The 18,846-nt window shown below is 38.0% G+C and overlaps 1 protein-coding gene across 4 annotated transcripts in view; it reads left to right on the top strand.

The window, feature by feature from the left end:
* The first annotated feature begins 1,144 nt into the window (after positions 1 to 1,144).
* The window catches only part of ncoa2 (nuclear receptor coactivator 2), a 102,824-nt gene continuing 85,122 nt past the window's right edge, over positions 1,145 to 18,846 (top strand). For 2 of the 4 annotated variants that reach the window (XM_056254106.1, XM_056254103.1), the window contains exon 1: positions 2,825 to 2,995. The gene's annotated coding sequence lies outside the window, so the exon portion shown is untranslated. Of the gene's footprint in view, positions 1,383 to 2,824; positions 2,996 to 18,846 lie in introns of those variants that run through there. The other 2 variants (XM_056254104.1, XM_056254107.1) reach the window with 2 other exon arrangements.

Raw genomic sequence — 18,846 nt, 5'->3', positions numbered from 1 at the left:
ACATTTTGTTTATTTAGCAAAGGAACATTTTCCTGCAATGTGCTTTAGATTCTACCTTTTAATCTTGAACTTTGCACTGCTGACTTTGATGTTCGGTGTAGATGACACATGGACATGTCAAATCACAAATTGTGGTCAAAATCTTAAGGAAAAGTTCTCAGACATATTTTTCATAGCAGATAGTTTCAGATTAAGAACAACAATACTCTGAGAATGAAGTTAGGAACAATCATTATCTCACCTTTCTTTTACCCAAGTACAACAAATTAGAAAGACAACCAGTGAATACACTAATAAAAATGTTGTTTTCACGGTTATTTGCCCCTATTTTACTGCATTTGTCAAAACATGACTTGTTATTTCTGCATTTGTTTTATTGCATTGTACACTGTAAAAAGTGATCAGTTGACTTAACTTAACAATGCAGTTTATTTACTTAATTTTAAGGCAACGGGTTTCCAAACATTTAAGTTGTCAACTGATAACTTTTTACAGTGTAGAAAATTATGGTGAAAACATTTTAAAAATGAGATTTTGTTTGTATTAGTTCATTGAAATCAATGGTGCGAATTACAGGGCTTAAAATCCTTCAAAACAAAGACATTCTCAAACCTACGAGTCCAAGTTGGTCAGAAAGCGCTAAATAGAACAGGAGTCGCGTTCTCCTGAGGGGGTAACCATAGCAACAGTTCGTTGCTCGAGCCTAACTGGCATAAAATATATATTATTTTTAGATTTTATATATAATTTCATATTAATATAAAAGTAATTTAATAATTTGCACACTCAATAAGCAATTCTCAAAAGAAATCTGTAAAAAGGCATAATGACGTGCATTTTATATTATTTTAAGAGGTCATTCTCCTTAAAATGTTGGTGTTGACCATGTTGTGGCGCTGTTCGCCACGATTTTTCTTAACAGACAACAGTGATATTTAATGTTTCTTTCAAATCACTCTGCGCGTATGTTGGAGATATAATTCTTAAAGCAAATGTATATAATATGAAACAAACCATAATGACAAAATATTTATAAATGCTTTCCTAAACTGAACTCTTTAGGGACATTTCGTTGCGACAAACCAACCCGTGCTGTTTCACAATTGTTGGCAAGCGCGTGCCAATCTGAAACAGTGAACAGCAGAATTGCATAAGTCACTGTTTGCAGATTTCCCTTTGAGAGAAGTTACTTTCGATGTAGACCTTTGATCGACACGGGTTGGAACGTAGGATTCATTCTGATTCGTCGATGCTTGATCTCGGTCGCTGGCGTACATTCACATGGAAGTATTTTTATGGGCTATAGGAAATCAACCTGTCGCCGTGTGGGTTTTGATCGGATACCTGACGCATTTCGGGGTTATTGTTGCTGACTAATCACGGTAAGCCTTGGCTTTCTGCCAGATCAACCAGTCCATGAGCCTGTTGCCTTTTGAGGTGCGCATATAGGCTATAGCAGAAAAGTACAAATGTGTGTGAATTTGACAACTCAATACAGTTATGAGGCATGGTGGACTACTAGGCTTTTACATTATGGCAGAGAAAGAAAAAAAACTTATTCGGGCTTGTTCCCATTTTATTTCACAGATGGCCAAAATGTTCTTTAAAAGATAGCTATAGCGCCTGTGTATTCATAGTCATAATCGAGGACATGTCTTGACTTAAATATTTCAATGGGCTGCTTGAGAAATACATATAGCCTATTGCTTTTAATATTTTATTTCTAGGCTATAATGACATTTAAAATATCAATCTCTACACAGTGATAATGTGGCAAATGCAATCATACTATTTTGATAATTTTCAGTAGGCTACAGAGAAGACTTGGACCTGTTAAGACAGTTAAGTCTTGAAACTTGCAAAACACTTTACAATAAGATTTAATTTGTTCACATTAGTTAGCTACTTTAGTTAACATGAATAGCAATGAACAATACTACTACAGCATTTATTAATCTTAGTTAATTTTAACATTTACTGATACATTATTAAAATCAAAAGTTGTATTGACATAGTTAATGCACAGCAATGTATTTTTATTAACTAACATTAACAAAGATTAGGCCTAATAAATCCTGTAACAAATGTTTGCTCATTGTTAGTGGATGTGTAAAATGTTACCAAAATACTAATAAAATTGGATTTAAATGTGCTATTCTCCGATCAAAACACTCCTGAACTTTTTCTCTTGCTGTTGTATAGGCACAGCCTACACTGTATTTAATATGGCAGTGTATTGTTTTGTTTGGTTAAAGGTGTTTATTTGATAAGAAAATGTATATCAAATGTATTCTAAAAGCCTTAAAGTAAATCATAACAAGTAGGATGTGATGCATGGAGGTCTGGAAAGCAGTTTGATTTGGTTCTGCTGATGTGTTTTTTAAATTAAGCTGTTATGACATTGCTAATAGAGTGCAGATTGCTTTGGATTCGGACTAACAACAACAACACCGGCTCGTGACCTGACCACTCTGGCACACTTTTCTCTCTCTCTCTCTCTCTCTCTCTCTCTCTCTCTCTCTCTCTCTCTCTCTCTCTCTCTCTCTCTCTCTCTCTCTCTCTCTCTCTCTCTCTCTCTCTCTCTCTCTCTCACACACACAGTAGGCTACCACCAAAGGTGAAAGCTTTTGTAAACTGTTTTTCAGCGCTGCTTTGATTTCCTCCTCAAATATTATGAAACATCTACTTGCAGTTTAGGATATACAAAGGCAGGAAAAATGCAAACCAACTGGTGAGCCGCGTCATTATGTTTGCTGTATCATCATTTTGCCCCGTTGTTCACTGCAAGGTTGCTATGCAGGCTAGAGTAAACGAGTAGATACTGGTGCCCGTAGTATGTGGGGGAGGTTTTGCTGGCGAGATAAACAAGCAGCCAGCCATCGTTAGGCATAAGGCAGCAGGAACATGGCGGCGGCAGTTAACTATAATGCTGTTTCACCAACCCGAAGGTCAGATCTGGACATTAAGTACGGGATTTAAGAGGAAACAAAACACTGTAAGTCCGACATGTTTGCAAATGTTCTATGTTTGCCGGTAAATGGCGGTTTGGGGTGGCTTTGTAACGCGATTTTTACACAGTCGCTGCAGGATCCAATCACAGTTCCGCGGCGGCGGTATCCTGCATTAGCTTGCTAAACCAGCTACACTCGCTATATCAGCCTGGCCACTTTGCAGAGTTAGAGAGTTGTGTTTTTGCTTCTTGTCGTTGTGTAAACAAATCGCTTTGAGCGACCTTGAAGCGGATGCACGGCTGTTATTGTTTTAACATTTCAATTGTGTCGCTGATTTACTTGATTCGCCCGCGCTGCTTGCATTTTCGCGATTAAGTTTAGCCAGCTCCCCCCTCTTATTTGGCTGGCTAGCTTTAGCCTTCGAGCCTCCGTTTGACTATGCGAGGAAGGCAAATCCATCCGTGCAACACTATTTAGGAGGATTTTAACTTTAGCGGGCAGAACTGTTACATCGTAATGTGGTAATGGGGGTTCCGTTGGAATGCTTGTGTTACATAGTAGCGAGTTGGACGTAACAGTTCTAAAGCGAACAATGTATTGTTCGCGGAAAGTAAAAGCGCGTTGTTATTTGACAGTCACCGCGTTTAGTTTCTGCGAGGGCTGAGATTAGTGAGTCAGCTCTTTGCTGAACTACTACACACCACGGTTCGGTTTTCAGGTCTCGTCTGTTTAAAGAAATGAAAAGTTGGGGCGCCAATGGCTGGGAATGCTGCTAATTAGCATTTACCTCGTGATTTGCCTGAACTCCGCTATTTTCACCAGCGCTTATATGTGGAGCAGAGGCTGCTTTTGTCGTCCAGTGCTCGAGCAGATTTTTAGTTTGGTCGACACAGAGTTCGTAGCCACCGTGACGATGGTTTACGCTGTGTGACGTCACGCCGCCGGGCAGTTTATTGGGTCAAACAAATGATGAACCACCCATTCAAGACCAAATGAGAACCCGGGTATCGGTCGTTTTAAAAAGACGAGTAGACTAGCGACTTAAATGCTAAGGTGCATCTAGGTCATGTTTAGATGCACCTTAGCATTTCAGTCCTAACTCGTTACACATCCTTTTAACGTAGAAATAGCTTGTTTGCTTGCTTCTCCCCATTCGGTCCTGAATATTTGGTTGATCGTTTGTTCGCATGATACATCCTGTTGTTGTTTGTGAATTTTTCTCTTTTGCAAACGCAGGCCACAGTCTTAAAGGGATAGTTCACCCAAAATTAAAATTCTGTCATCAATTACTCACCCTTAATTTGTCCCAAACCTGTGTGAGTTTCTTTCTTCTGCTAAACACAAAATAAGATATATTGAAGAATATGGGTAACCGGACAGTTGATGGTAGCCACTGACTTGGTAGAAGAAAAAAAAAATACTATGGAAGTCAATGGGGGCCATCTACTGTCTGGCTACCAACATTCTTCAAAATATCTTATTTTGTGTTCAACAGAAGTAAGAAACTCATACAGGTTTGAAACAAATTGAGGGTGAGTAAATGACAGAATTTTTATTTTTATGTGAACCTTTTAATTCTAGTTATATTCTAGTAATTCCAGTTCATTAATAGTTCCATTAACAATTTTGTGGAAATAAAATAAAAAATCCTGGTTTTACTGCTTTTACCACCCTCAGATTTCATATTTAATATTCTATCAAAAGTGTATTTACAAATGTTTTTAATGATGTTCCATACTTTTTAGAAATGGCAAATCATTACTTGACTTGAACCTAACTAAATATTGAATAAAATATGTGTTAGGACTAACTAGTAGGCCTACAACAAATCAGGATTTTGTCACACATGACAAATAACTTGTGATTCAGTGAAACATTTGACTTGCTGAATCACACTCACTAAAGAACTGGTCCTTAAAAGGGATTCATTTGGGAATCTGTTTTGCGGTGTGTGTATTGTGATTCAGTAGCAGTGTTGCAGTGCCACTGGAAAGTAGTAAATAAAACACTGCATTTTAGTACAACGTTCTGTTAGCTGAAGCGAATGTCGTGACAGTTTTCTTTGAACCCGTTTCTGTATGAGAACAGGTTCTCAGTTCTCAACCTTATTGGGTTTACTCCATTGGTGGTTTATAAGAAATGATTTGCTTGAATGCCCAAGCTTGGAGCCTGTAAACTGACAGCTGGTGTTCACCTCAGATTTGCATCAGTGCTGCTAAGAGCTGCAGTAGTGCGACTCAGCCTGTTGGACCAGTAGTTCAATTCATGCTAGCTTTGTTACCAACCTCTTACATCATGCTGACACATTCCACAGTAGGGCTCGTGTGGTGAGTAAACGCACCCACAGCCGAAAATAAGAGTAATATGGCAATTACTTTAATTGTTTCATTTTGAGAACAATGCAGAGAATTGTATTAGTGTTTATGGTGAACTGGTCAAGCAGGCTACCAGTGTTGTTAGTGTTAAATAAAGCTAAAACGATTAATCGTTTTTAATTGAAATAAAGCATACGTAAACGTAGACTTAAACTGTAACATGTAAATAATTTGTTTTTGCAATGTTGTCTTGACAACTAACTTAGATAGTTGAATATTAAAATTACTGAAATAAATCAAAGTTAAATAGCAATATTTCAAAAAACTAAAAGCGCATCAAATTAGTAAAACTTAAAGCTGCTGTCCGTAGCTTTTTTTGGGTTAAAAATTATCCAAAATACATATTTGATAAAATACATAACCAGCCAGTGTTCAAAACTATCTGCTTGCCTTAGCTCGATGCAAAACGGTAAGCTTGTAATAATGTTTTTAATTTTAGTGGTACTGGTGGATTTCCGCGGGAGATTCGAGCATGTCTTTGCGTCATTACGTCACATCTGTACACATAAAGAAGGAGTCTCGGCTAGTAGGCTATAAGCTATATTGCGTGTGAGGATGTTGGAGGTAGAGATTTATAGCCTTTTCTCACAGCACTTGATATAATTAAACTTATCAATTTGATGGCGGATCCAGAAAGGTTCAAACGACGATCATCATCAGTGACAACTAGAGACTCACCCGCTGTAAAATGCAAAAGACTTCGTTCGGACTTCGGAGTGGCTACAGAAAAAAAGAGACTGCAACCGGACCCATGCGAAAAACAAGGATAATATCGGAAGGACATTACATGATGTAGTCACGCAATGCTTGCTGACGTTGTTAACATTAACAATTTGAGAACATAGTATAGCTACTTTGCACGGTTTTGCGTGAAATGATAATTTATAAGCAATTGTTAGATTTAATCAGCACGATTTACTGCAACGTCAGAACCAGAACAAAAGTGAATGTTTCTTACTAGTTCAGATGACATTTCCCGGTGAAAATTCTTATGTTGGTCATACTTCCAAAAAAAATAATCTGTGATTCTGAATGACAATATCCACATCGGCGCGGTGACTGACAGCTGCACACTCTCCTCAAACATTGTGTTCATCCGTGCTGTGCCGTGTCGAGGGTGTTGAACTACAACCCACGTAAAGTTGTTAATTCCGCGAATGACTGCAATTGCAGATTTCGAACAGAGATGGCGACAGAGGAAAAATGCCGGACTGCAGCTTTAAACTTAGGTTTAAATGAAAACTGAAAATATAAAAAATGAAAAATCAAAGTATTAATAAATACTATAGGCTAAATGTGTATATACACTACCGTTCAAAAGTTTGGGGTCAGTGAGAATTTTATTTTTATTTTTTGGAGGAAAGAAATCAAAACTTTTATTTATCAAGGACAGTAAAGACATTTATAATGTTACAAAATATTCTATTTCAAACAAATGCTGTTCTTTTGAACTTCCTATTCATCAAAGAATCCTAAAAAAAAAAAAAAACTGTACAACTGACAGACCAACAACTGTTTCAACATTGATAATAATAATAAATGTTTCTTGAGCATCAAATCCTCATATTATACTGATTTGTGAAGGATCATTTGACACTGAAGACACTGACACTGGTGATGCTGAAAATTCAGCTTTGATCACAGGAATAAATTACACTTTACTATATATTCACACAGAAAACAGCTGATTTACACTGGAAAAATATTTAATACTATAACTGATTTTTGTTGTATTTTTAATCAAATAAGCGCAGCCATGGTTAGCAGAAGAGAATTCTTTTAAAAGTATTTAAAATCGTACCGACCCCAAACTTTTGAACGGTAGTGTATGTATATGTATATATATATATATATATATATATATATATACCGGTCAAAAGTTTAGAAACATTACTATTTTTAATTATTATTATTTTAAAGAAGTCTCTTATGCTCATCAAGCCTGCATTTATTTGATCAAAAATACAGAAAAAACAGTAATATTGTGTAATACTATTGCATTTTAAAATACTGTTGTTTTTTTAATATACTTTGAAATATAATTTATTTCTGTAATGCTAAGCTGAATTTTCATCAGCCTTTACTCCAGTTTTCAGTGTCACATGATTCTTCATCAGACATCATTCTAATATGCTGATATATTATCAATGTTGGAAACAGTTGTGCTGCGTAATATATTTTTTTTTTATAACCTGTGATACTTTGTTTCAGGATTCAAAATATCAATTACTATCACTTATTATAACACATCCTTGCTGAATAAAAGTATTGATTTCTTTAAAAAAAAAGAAAGAAAAATATTGCTGCCGCTAAACTTTTGAACGGTGTGTATATTGTTACAAAAGATTTCTATTTTATATAAATGCTGTTCTTTTTTAACACTATTCATCAAAGAATCCTGAAAAAAATATCATCACAGGTTATAAAAAAATATTAAGCAGCACAACTCTTTCCAACATTGATAATACATCAGCTTATTAGAATGATGTCTGACGAGTCACGTGACACTAAAAACTGGAGTAATGGCTGATGAAAATTCAGCTTTGCATCACAGAAATAAATTATATTTTAAAGTATATTCAAATAGAAAACCATTATTTTAAATTGTAATAAAATATTTCACAACATACTGTTTTTCTCTGTTTTTTTTTTCACATAAATGCAGGCTTGATGATCATGAGACTTCTTTAAAAAAAATTACAAATAGTAATGTTTCCAATTAATAATAAAATAACACAACAAAAGGTCAAAAGTCTGTGGTTTGGCCTTTAAAAATTCTGTTACACAGAATCTTTCTAGTATGATTTAGCAGATGTTTGTCAGAAAGCATGTACTTCCTTCATAGTGAAAGCTTTCCTGACATTCTGTAGTAGTAGCCTGATTACTTAGGGAATGTTTTCAGTCAGCCAAGACCGTCAACACGATATGATGTGTGTGGGTGTGACTATATACCGTCAGGACCCACCGATGAGCATGCGTGCACTCTGATGCTGTCTAGGTCTCTGTGGCTTAGCGGCATTCACGCGTGGCAATCTAAATCTGGCATATCCACCAGTGTATGCCATGGTCACGTGACCTCCTGGCTGCCGGCGGTTGGGTGGAAAGAGGAGTGTTAGTTCACATGCATCCCAGCCAGCAGTCCAAGAACCACGATTTCATCCTGGATCAGCTGACCTTTGACTCCCTCTATTGATTGTGGTATTCCATCACAGTAAATCACTGTCTGATTGTTGAACTTTGACCTTCCTGCAAAGTGAGTCCTTCCACAGTCGCGGGGCTTCAGCCGGGGAGCCCCGGACGCCACGCATGCTCAGAAGAAGCTTGAAAGGAAGAGAAATTTGTCATGAGGCTGTTTGATTTTCACGCCACGGTGACAAGATGCAGTCTGTCAGTTAGAGGGATGATCATATGAGCCACTATCAAATCAAATCAATGTCAAATGGCATCAGATTGACACGCAAGCACTAAAATCATTGGCTGAAAAAAATCGTAAAGATGCAAACCCTAATTTTAAATGCGTAACATGGTATTTTACCAGGGCACAGTAGCTGTGAGGATTACGGTAACCGAATTAAGCCTAATTAGAAGAAAGCTGGAAAATGATGACCTTGTCCAGCTTGATTAGGTTAGACCGCAGCTGAATGTGAACATGCCTCTCTCTCTCTCTCTCTCTCTCTCTCTCTACCTTTCATTCAGTTCTGTGCACAGGGCCTTTTTTTCCAGTCGTGTCTCAAATTACACTGGGAGCAAAGGGCAGAGAGGAAACCAGGTTTGCCTAAATGACTTTGCTGCTCACATTTAACAGTAATGTGCTTTTCTCTAGAACGGTGTCTAGAAAGCATCAGCTGCAGTTTGTCAAAAAAGCTATAGTTAGAACTAATGAGTAGGGACTTGAGCTGGAAATTAGCTTTGTATGATATTAGTAGGGCTGTCAAGTGATTTTTTTTAAACTTATTTTATTAAATAAATTCCATTATATGCCAATTAATTGAAGATTTAATAAGGCTTTAATAATTTAAAGCCTTAATACCCTTTTTTTTTTTTTTTTTTTTACATTTTGTATCTTCTCCACATGCATAAAATATTTGTAGTATTTGTGTCTTTTACTCCTGAAATGATACTGAATGTAAGTTTAGAGTGTGTTGCCAGGGTAACAGTGGGTAGATGGGCCTGAGGCCTCACAGTGACGGATGAGCTGAGTTATAATGGCTGGGTTCATTCCACTCACCGCTTCCTCTCACAGACATACCGTCCTTGCACAGAGTCTGACCCAGGATTGCTACACGCATCTCTCTCAACTCCCTACTTCTGTCTAATGAGCCTGCTGTGTGTGTGTGTGTGTGTGTGTGTGTGTGTGTGTGTGTGTGTCCAGGATGGCTCTCAGGCTGTTCAAAATGGGCTATCTTTCTGTTGCACATCAGTTTAGTCTGGGTAGCTTAGGGTATTTTCAAATGCAGTCCATCTGAATATTGAAAATGTCTCCGATTGTGTTTCTTTGTAACGATTATTTTTGACAAATTGTTTAACCAATTTGTTGAATGTGAGCAGCAGTTCCAGCTGCACATTTTAGACCCCGATATAAACGCACAACAAAAATGACAGAGATGAGAAAATAGCATTTAAGAAAGCATCTGATCTAAAGGGGCTTTTACACACGAGGAACGCTGTCATAGTTCCTATAACTATTGGCGGGCTTTTTGGCGTGTTCGCACCACAGGAACACCACAGGAATGATTTTAGTTATAGGATTGCATTTTTGGGGGGACTTAATGAGCTCCTACTTCAGAGTAGGGTCTAACCCAGCACACTAGGAACTACAAGTGACATAAGTGTACGTTGATTGGCCGAACGCATGCAAAACATTTTTAAAAAGCTGGCAACGGTATAAAATATATAGTTATATTTTTTGCTATATTGTCCATATCACAGTGCTGTGCTACAAGTATATATTTATTTACATACCATACCATTGACACTTTAGTTTGATTGAACGCATGAATGAGACAATAGAGCGGGAAGTGATTGATGTTAAAAATAGTTATTAAGCACAATAAGTCGTAAAAAAAACTGAATGCACATGCTGAATGGCACACTGCCAAAGTGTGCGCACAGAAAGCTGCCTCTCTCAAAAGGTGATCGCGGATTTAAAATGTTGATGTTATAAAGGGTTAAACGATCTCAATGCGGTGTAGCCTCGTGAGACCATCCTGATCTCGCGAGCTTTCAAGGTTTCACTCGCAGATCAGTCTGGATACTTTCCGTTAAAGAAAATTTGGGAGCAGTTCACCAAACGAACGTCCAATCAGCGTTGGCTTTGAGGCGGGTTGAGGTGTGACGCAACGAGAAGCGCGTCAGTTCAGTCTAAAGAACATGTCGGCTTCAGCGGATGAAACTAGCATCAGCGTGGCTATCGAGCAAGTTTTATCGGAATTACAGAGTATTTCTTCACTGAAAGAAGAGCAAAACACTGCTCTGGAGGCTTTTCTCAGAGGAAAAGATACGCTCTGTTAGTACGTCATATGCTTCGTTGATCTGATTGGTTGATTTGGCCCGTCTATCACCAACATAGGCCAATCAGCTAACCAGTATTTTCGCCCCTTACCAAAACTACTTCAACGGAAGGTTTCCAGATGGATATGCGGAGCAAATCCATCTGGCGGAGTCAGGTTAAATGCGGTGCTCACTACTCCCGCTGACTGACACACAACTGAAGTGCGCACACAGAAAGCCATGTCATCACAGCATGTGATCACAAATTCACTTCTCTGCATATCTTATTGCACTTGAATGGTTGAATACACACACAGTTATGTCAAAATGTGTGGAGTATTCATGTAAACACAGTCAGTTATGTCTCAAGTGAAACTAAACAGTTGGGTGTAAACCAGATGAGTATCAGTATAAAGGATTCGTGCATTCACTCTTAAAGTGACAGCAGCCTAATAAACCTGATTTGACCCGTCTGTCAAATCAAACAAAAGAGAAAATACTTACTGCTCATGACTGAATAACTTTTGTAGCTTTAATAAGAACACAGTTTAATTCATACAGTGAAGACTAGTATGGAATATTTTATTTTTATATTTGATTATCGGAATAACCATTTCTGTTCTATTTCTAACTACATGTCAAATAAACCTATTGTTCAATTCATGTTTTTGCTAGATTGAATTTGTCCTATTGGTTGTAATTTGCTTCTTTGTTCTTATTTTTTTATAACAAAAAAAAAACTATATTGTGATATATATCATTATCGTGAAATAAGATTTTGGTCATATCGCCCACCCCTAACTTGTACTATAAAGCAGCTCTCCAGTGTGTTTACTCGCGTCTGACTCAGACTGAACAGAAGAAATGAACCAGAGAAGTAGTAGTTTGAAGGTGTTTACCCAGCCGGTGCAAACTTTTCTGTAAAGTATGAATTGGCAAGCTGTTTCGAACTTCTGAAACAAACTACTGAAGAACCTCGTTTTGGTCTGATTTTGTTTAATATGACATTACACCAGTTTGTTCTTTGATATCGCTTGAAATATATTGGGGCCTTTGAGATGCCTTACTAATCTGATCTGACGCAACCAGTTTAGTTCACTCTACTTGCAAACAGATGTTTATCTTCTAAATAAGACAAAATGTGTAGTGTTTGAGCTGTAGGAGTGGATTGAGAAGCCCTTCGCTAGACCTCAGCTGCGATTACATTCCCTTTTTAATCGAAGAAAGGTTTAAGGGCAGGCAAAAGGTGTCTTACTGATCCCGGTGCCGATTGCGGCGCTCTGCACTTACAAGTGAGACGCTCTTTCTCCACTCAAGTACGTATTGATTTGACTTTGGCTGGTGACATTATGTTATTGCCACAGATATTTACTGTGAAGGTGGCCTTACTCAAACTGGCTCACTACTAAGATAATGGAGGTCATGTAGGCTCCACCAAGAGCAAATGTACCACAGCTGAAGGAACATTCCTGGTTGAATGCAAGTTAAACTGAATCGACAACATTGGTGGCATAATGTTGAATTAGCACAAAAATAGTAAAAAAAAAAAAAATTGAGGTTACAGTGAGGCACATACAGAAGAAGTGAATTGGTTGTAAGTTCATAAAAGCATTTACTATTAGTAAGTTTTTTCCACTAAAATCATGTTAATGCACATATTGTGTTTTTTGTGGCTATACTTTTGGAACAGTGAGTAGGCTATTTATTGTTTACAAATTGTGCCCATTTATTTAATTATAAGTGCCTCACTGTAAAATTTTATTATTTTTTTTAAAAGAAAAGGAGAGAACTGAGTGATTACAACTAACTACTAGATATTTCTGTACAAATTGAGTTGCACAGCAATTGCAGACTTCATAAAGTTAGCCTTGTCCCTTTTTCCAGCTCCAGTTGTTCACCAGTGGATTTTGACCCATTCAGATTCTGTTTATTTTGGAAGGAAGGTCTTTTTTACCACAAGAGCATAAATTGATCATGTGGAGGCGACCCACAAGTAGTTCACCCACATTGAATCTCTTCATAGAGGCTCAGCATGGCATCGCCCGCCGAGACGAGAACTCTGTGATGGAATGCAGCAGGGTTTTCCACGTTATCACCGGGTCTGACTGGTTACGCACTGCTGGGTGCTCGTAACCCAATTAATGAACCTGATAAATGAAAGTTAGCAGAAAGATCAGCGCCTCCTTAGTCGAGCTCGAGTTCTTAGCCTCGTCAGTTGATATCGACATGCTAGGAGGGCATGACTGCAGGTATGTGGAGAGGGTGGTGTTCTTTTCACCGCTGTCTGGAGGTCTCTGCGTGCTGGAGGCCAGCGTGTGCCTGGCAGCAGACCCAGAGTGTAATCCTTGGCATCGAGTGTGGCCTGGCAGCAGTTCAGAAAGACACAGTTAGAGTGGTAGGGGGGCCCTACTTTAAGAAATGCCAAGTCGAAGGAAGGAAACAATGATCACAGGGCAGGTTAACCCAGGGTGGCCACAAGTTGAGCTTGAGGTTAACGCTGCCAAAAGACGCGGTGCGGCTTCACTTTCGCTTCATTAAAGAGATGTATGCGAGGCTTTCCTGTCCACGTTGTAATGTCGGGTCAAGCAGTGGCCAACTGCACATTACTGTAGTGTGCAAAAGGACCACAGAGACCCACGCACAGATTTTAAGCGCTGCAAGATTGCTTCCTGTTCACTCTCGGAGACCCCTCGACTGAACCTGTCAATCTGTTACAGACCACATTGAGATCCGGTTCTTATTCGTATCTGGTTCTGTCAAACGAAATGATTTTCATGATTTTTGGTAACAGTACACAGTCCGCACTATAACAGTTATAGAATATTTGAAGTAGGCATCATCAATTGTCATAAACAGGGGTGGGCAATAAAAGCAGAAATTACACAATTGTGTTAAATATTTTGGACTATATCACTATATACAATACCATTCAGATGTTTGGGGTCAGTAAGATTTTTCACAGTAAAAACACTAACATTGTGAAATATTATTACAATTTAACATAAAATTATAAATATTTTCTATTTTTTAAAGCTAATATTTTAGCAGCCATTAATCCAGACTTAAGTGTCACATGTTCCTTCAGTATTTGTTCTAATATGCCGATTTGGTGCTAAAGAAACATTTCTTATTATTATCAATGTTGAAAACAGTTGTGCTACTTAATATTTTGTTGAAATTGCAATATTTTGTGAGATCTTTACTGTCTTTACTTTTTTTGATTAATTTAATGCATCCTTGCTGAATAAAAGCATATATTTCTTTAAAAAAAATCTTACCCCAAACTTAGTTAAATTAGTTTTAATGGAAACGTTTAAAAAACTTCTGTCTTTTCATTTGCATGTTTCTTTGGTTCCGACGTCTCTCCATCACATAGTTACTGCTCTGAAAGATTCATTCAGTAACGAATTGCATCCAGATTTCATTTCATATTCTTAAAGCTTGTTCTGCATCTTCTGCATCTTCATTATTAAGCTTTGATACGCTTCAGTCTGCTTCATCTAAACATCTCCAAATCGAAAAAGAGATAAAGACTTATTTTGTTGATCTATTCTGCATCTGGAGAACAGTTATGATTGTTTTGGATTTTTCAAAGACGTGTCGTCGAATGATAAGGACTCTAATGCGGTCATCAACGACTGACAGATACCTCAATAAATGCTTGCCAGTCTTTTGGTTCCAGCACTGAACCACCGGTGATGAAAGAACCGTTGTTCTCTCGTATACAAACACCCTCAGGTTGCGTTTTTCTTTGTTGAAAGAAGGTTCCAGCAGATTCTCCAGATGGCACAGGCCTCTTTCTCCCGCTGAGCCTTTCCTGCTGTAAAATCGACTGGGTCTACTATCTATTGGCCTGCTCCACAAACTGGGCCACAGATCTAATTGCTCTTTCATGCAGTGCGAATTCAGGGGGGAAAAGACTTCTGCGGATGCTTGCCTAGGCTACAGCATGCAGGAATGAACATGGTGGCAGAGATACAGCTTCCGCTTGCAAAACAAAAATGCAGCACTAGCAGAAGAACCCATCTTTACAAAAAAGAGACAAAATGTATCGCTTGCTAAAGACCTGACACGGCTGTCCAGAAAGTGCAAGCCAATGACCGTGCATAGCTTGCAAAAGACAAGTCATCGACAGCAAAACGACTCGGGACAAAAAATCTGGACTATGCTTGCAATGCACTGCAGTGTTAGCAGTTGATATCCTACTTTGGGCAATTGAGTTGTACCCTTCCACCACTGTAATTCATAGCCGGCAGTAAACTGAAGAACGCTTTTATGTTTAAACCAATACCTGGTGCTCTTATTAGCAAACACCCTTAACTGAATCAATTGCTCCTTCAAATTAGCGAATCAGAAGCACTAAAGTTATCCATAATTCTCTTGTCAAGCCAGACAAGAGAACGCTTTGGCGTTAGACAGAAGCTTTGGCAGCTGCTATCACTTGAGGTTGCTAAGCAGCTTGATTCACTCGCCAGCCAACTCGTCTGTCGTCAAAATACATTGCATTGGCTGTCATTTGCCTGCTACAAAACACGCACACCTTCATGCCTTGATGCTATTTCCGTACACGAACGGGCAAAGCATACAGAGAAGTCCTTAATCTGATTGAGCGTTGGCTAATTTTTGTCGGCAATTCACAAAGGTAATGGTCCTGATGTAGGTGAGATTATTACGTTACGTCGGCCGCTTTTAGCTTTGGGCCGTCTGTCTGAATGCTGAAGAAGTTTTTTCCTCCTGCACTGGAGATAACTGCTGGTCAAAGGTTAAAGAAAGAGACTGTAAGCAGCCCTTAAAGCCTCTATAATCATTCTGTGCCTGTCTGTTACAGATATCTGTGGCTTTGGCACCTGGAATTGTGGGTTGTCAAAACAAATCCTCTCATGTTACACCTGAGGAGACAATTACATATACACACCCACGTACCGTGCAGGCGGCGGAGGGAATGATTATCTTTGCATCTTAAACAGTTAGTGATTAGGAGTGCGGAGATTTAATTTATGCTAAGCATATTTTATTTAGGGTGTGAATTGCCGTTTGCAACACATTTTACTTTAGAGATTTACTATACTAGTTCTCTAAAAAGACAAGTATGTGAAAATAGGGTTCAATGTACTGTGTTAAGATGAAGGAATTTTTGTTTTTGTTTCATTCCTGGGTGAATCAGTGATTTTGAATGAATATCTTCATTCAAAGGGGGGGGTAAAAGGATCAAATAGCTACTGTTATCCCAGTATTTCTGTGATAATGTGAATTGTAACACAGAAATAATGATATTGTGTGGTTGAAATGCCTATACATGATAACTGCTCACTCTGGAGCAGCGGCAGCGCAAACACAGATTTGAATGTTTCGCTTCGATCGTAGACATAGCCAATTGCTGACATTTAGGACTAAGATCATAAGTACCTTGAAGACCCCAGCACCTTTTTCATTTTTCTTACAATGTAGCTATTCATGTAGATCGTAAAATACTTATTTCGTGTAAATCAATTAAATTAAACATTCAAAAAACAATCAATTAAACGCTACAAGTGAATTTAGGCATCACAACATTATAACATTAAGGGTACATTTACATGACAACGATCTACTAAAAATGGAAACGTTATTCCTTTGATTTTTTTGTGTATAGACAACAGTGTTGTCAAAATGATCCCGTTCACAAGGATCTGCCAAATCGACTTAAAACACTGTGTTATACATGACAGGCCAGTAGTTGGCGATGTCACTTTGTAAAAAAAAAAAAAAACACTACGCGCCTATAGACTGAACACGTAATACTCATGCGCATGACGCCAGCATTTTCACAAATTCATATTTTTGTTTAAATGGAGACGATAACAGTATCGTTTTCAACAACTTGCACTTTAAAATGCATTTTCAAAAGCTTGCGTTTTCAGGCCCCCAAAACGCTGTTGTTGTGTAAATGAACGGTCAAAACGCATTAAAAAATGTAAGTCTGAAAAATGGAAATTCATTTCATTTGCCTTCATCTAACGCTCTCTTATTAATCTTTAATTGATACTGACTGATTCAGATTTGATAAAAATCTGCTTAATCCGAGAAATCTCTAATATCTGCTGATAGCAATATGGTACTGTTATATTGTATACTCCTATAGCAGAGTTTTACTCCCACAATGTCATATATCGCATAGTGAAATAGAAATTCAGCACTCTATTTTATCCATCAGGAATTGAGCGTATTGTGAAAAGTGGGCACTATTTTGATTTCATGGTTCATAGTTAAGATCAGATGTATACAAATTCCTTTCAATCCTTAATTCCAATCCTTGTAGTTGATTCATAGTTATCTTATGATGTCTGGGAGACAGTTTGGTAAAGGAAGATGAATTTTATGATTTGGTTAGAATGAATCAGCTATTGATGAGATTGTGGAGTCAATAAAAGGAATGTGTTAAAACAGAGTAACTTGTAGAATAGCCTGTTTTAAGTCATAATTTATAAAATATCAGGACCTGGTGCTGGTGTTTTCTTTGACTCTCAAGTTCTTTTATTTCAAACTGTCATCTGCAACAATGCATGCTTAGTCTTTACAGCCCAGCAAGTTGCTTTGTTTATTTTTGTTTCTAAAGTCATCTTACAGTAAATGGCCTGGAGTTACAATCATGACATTATGGTTTGATGTCGAAAGCCTTAAGTTTGAGTGGCCAAAGCACTAATTTTGGATAATCATGGTATTTGACAACCGGAAGCTGTAATGCAATTTTACAGCCTTGATGTCGACTGACAGAGCAAAGTTTGCTGCATGCGCTGTGTCCACAGAGACAGTTTTCAACTGCAGCCTTTTACTTTTTTCCCTGTCCTGTCCAATTACGTGCCTTCCTGGAGAATCAGCAGTATTCAGGTAATGCAGTAATTTGTAGTTGCGGGATTTGCCTCATTGCAACTGAGAATGTTTTATTTAATTGGGCAGAAAAGCCTTCATTCTGAGACATCATCAAGCATCAGGTCCTTGGTCTTTCCCAAATTTGAGCTGGTTAGCATGATCCTTTTTGGCCCTCTTGAAAGACTCTATAACTTCGTAACTTTTTTTTTTTTTTTTACGTTTTACAGTGTTTCACTAGCCTGGTTAAAACCAGACCATTCTCAGTTGTAACTGAGTTATGGTCTGTCAAAGCGTCATAGACAAATCATTTCCAGAGGGGCGTCACCAACGGATGTCGCGGATAGACTTAAAACCAATCAGAGTGATGAAGGAGATGGCGTATGCTGAGCGGCGGAGAAACATCTCAGAGTGTTGTTCTTTGCTCGGTTTTTAACGAAAATGAAACGTTCAAATCGCTTAAAACAGACGCGATAGCTGATTCGAACGAGTGATGTTCGACGGCGGCATCCATCTTTGTAATGTAGGCTACAAAATCTGCTTCAAAATCCCAGCACTGTCGTCATCGTGTAAAACCCGCCCCAACGTTTCTGATTGGTGTTTCGATTTCGACGGATTGGAAATGGGCTTGAATGAGCTCTTTGCCAGACTAACTTTCAGAAAAAATCTAAATTTGCCGGAAGTTGTCTGGGTGTTCCCAGGCTAGTGTTTCACAAAATAGTCTTTCTACTTAAATTTCACATTTCATTCAATGTGTTACTTGGCATTTTCAACTTAGTAGCAATTTCTTGTTTCTATACCAATTGTTTTCTTTGTGTGTGTTATATATATATTACTTGTAATAACTTTTTCTAGAATAAAACGCTGAGTGGTTGGTGTTTAAAATACAAGCTTACTAAAAACACAAAGAAATGTTTAATTTCACAATACAGATCTGGTTATTTTTCTGTTACAGGTAACAATTTAAAAGGCATTAGTGACAAAATTCAAGACGTCATTGAAATGAATGGGAATGCTAACAGAGCTCTCTTTAGGTATTATAGATCTCCCTAGTCTCGCCACCCACTTCTGAGTCACTGAAATGTTAAATAAAGCAGTTAGATTTACAGTACTCACAAATTAGAAAAACACAAAGCCGCCTTAGTGAGTCTGGCCATTGTGGAGATGGCTCATATCCAAAAAAA

Source organism: Rhinichthys klamathensis, unplaced genomic scaffold (genome assembly GCF_029890125.1).
Source record: "Rhinichthys klamathensis goyatoka isolate OS25496 unplaced genomic scaffold, OSU_Roscu_1.1 h1tg000110l_1, whole genome shotgun sequence".
In the NCBI taxonomy this organism is placed as follows: domain Eukaryota; kingdom Metazoa; phylum Chordata; class Actinopteri; order Cypriniformes; family Leuciscidae; genus Rhinichthys; species Rhinichthys klamathensis.
This window is presented reverse-complemented; position numbering and strand designations above follow the sequence as displayed.